Source organism: Solanum pennellii, chromosome 7 (assembly GCF_001406875.1).
Source record: "Solanum pennellii chromosome 7, SPENNV200".
In the NCBI taxonomy this organism is placed as follows: Eukaryota; Viridiplantae; Streptophyta; class Magnoliopsida; order Solanales; family Solanaceae; genus Solanum; species Solanum pennellii.
In genome coordinates, this window is record NC_028643.1 from 48,149,489 (window position 1) to 48,152,188 (window position 2,700).

Sequence of the window (2,700 nt, forward strand, 5' to 3'; positions counted from 1 at the left end):
GTGTGTACAATCAATTTTGGTGGTTGTTGGTATTCATTTTGTTGATTAGTTATGTTTACATCCAACAATATGTATCACTCGAGTGTTGAGATAACTTCATTGATGGATGGTAAGGGAGGATGTGTAGGTATTATATTAGTTGGCTTGAGGTTGGAGATGTGAAATCCTTAGGGGTAATTATATTCGGTAAGAAAGGCATGTGAGACAAGTACCCTTAGTAATTCAACGTTTCAGATACTACTCTACCATTATATTACCCAAATCGTTCCTAGTTCATCACTCAAGGACGAGCGATGGGTAAATTGGTATCTATTGTAATGACCTTTTTCCATCACTATGGAAAAGTCAATGAAGAAGAATTGGGGCCAGAACATTCTTTCGTAGTAACTTGGAATTAACCAATCTAGTATAGATCTGAAAGAAATCGGATTCATTAAGGTGTAGGGAAAACTTTTAATGAATACGAGATCTAATTGTGATATATTTTACCTGAATGGATATATAAGATGATAACAAACCCTTATCACTTTACGGAATTAAATTCAGGTGAGTAGAACTCTAAGAAATGATTTTTTCGTGAAAGGGTACATTCTGCCTTCTTCGAGGCCTCTAGAGAAGGATTTTGGCCACTAGAGCGGCACCATTGCAGCGGGATGGGTCCACTGAAGCAGGCCAAACGCATTTTAAAGTCGCTAATAAATCCTAAAATGACCATATTTGGTACTTTTTGACTTTTAGGACTAAGGAGGCAACCCCAGACGAGTTCTTTACAGTTTTTCACCATTTTGAGGCTAAAGGTAAGGTTTTAACTCCCCGAATCCATCTTTCGATCCGTAAAACCTATTTTCTTGGGTTATGATTGATGGGAAATGGTTTTGATCAAATAATTATGGTGGAAAAGGCCTACTTTGGGTATTAGGATCTTGGATTTGGTCTGGAGTAATTGGGTTTGTTATAATTCGAATAATTGCATTTGATCCACCACTAGGGATCCACCCTTAAAATAAAAGCAACACGTGACCATAGTTAGTTCATCACACTCAGAACCATGTAAAAATAAAAATAGATGGTCACATAAGAATTCATCGAATAAAATAAAGGTTTTTGTTTGAAGAGTCGATATCAACCCTTTCCATTCACTTGACTATACATACTATTCACATCTTTCCATTGGAGCTCACACTCTCAATACTAACCACAAACATGGACACTCCGACCATTTACCTTACTCGAAACCAATACCTTTTAAGTGAAAACCTTTCTTTGGTACTTTAACAATTCAACAATAATAAATTTTACAACTCAACCCAGGTGTAAGTCCTTTAATAAATCCTCACCTTGCAAATTCAAACCTTGATAAAATATATCACCTCAAAATGTTGACTACCAATGAAAAACCTGAAGGGTAATTCAATAGTCTAACGCAATTCCCTTATCTATCAACATTCGCTTGCATTTTTATCCATTAACGACCGTATGCCGCGCTCATCCCGCTATAACAGCATGAAAATCCATTGCAGCGGCAATTTCGAAATAGTGGGCTCTCATTTAAAAAAAAAAGTCTATGTTTTAAGTCCCGTACTGACACAAATTTTGCTGTAGAGGCGTCGGTGCAGCGGCAAAACTCCCGCTACATCGGCTCTATTCGAGACAAAACCAGTTTTGAAGAAATTCAATTCCCCCTTTTTACAACACAGTATTAACCCACTACTCTCAGAATATACTTTTCATGGTAAGTTCGATTCCCGTAGATCTATTTATCCAAATTCGAAACAAAACAAAGCATTTTTCATCACCTTCCAGCTAGTTTCTGTATAATCCTTTCTCAGGTCTTTTCCAATAGTTTATAACCAACATGATGGACTTATGACACTATTACCGTAGTCAGAACAACATTAATACGCATCTCTATACCCAGTTATCTGCACCTATAAGGATATCTGTCTAGCCTTCCCAATAAATACAATATTCTTGCCCTCGCCTCTCTTAAAGGTTGTACTACATCCCACTATACTCTTAAAACTTCACATACAACCATGTTACTAAAAACAATTAGAAATATATATAACCTTAGATATTCACAAGTCATAATTACTAAATCAAATTTGCTTAGCCACAATCTTATTATATAGTTGCATCCGTCATAATCTACTACAATCTCTTATTACCATTATGCTCAGTCAGCGCTGACTATTTCTACAAGTAAATGTTTCCATGGACATAACACCTCAAACTCATATATACCCATCCAATTCAAAAGACTAACCCCATCTTGGAATGCACTTTCTAACTAGAATCATCAATTTCCTTCACCCAAGTATACTCAATAGAACTTTTTTTAAATATAAGATTGTCATTCCGACATTAATCCACTCCTTTATGGATTAAGATAAAATCATCACTCCTCATACTACCCTCCTTTTTAACAAACAAGACAGTACCCCACGGGGAAACACTAGGACGGATGAAACCTTTACTATGAAGCCCTTGGATTTGAGCCTTAAGCTCTATCAATTCTAACACCACATAAATATACTCAATAGAGGGGTATTTGACTTCCACATCCCAAATATGAGACAACTAAACCAAACAATCCTTCCCTACATGTTTTTTATCCCGAAAGATGGATATGATATTAGCTAGATTAGGCTTCTACACCCCTTCCCAATTCCCAATCTAATATTTTCCTAACGAGGATCT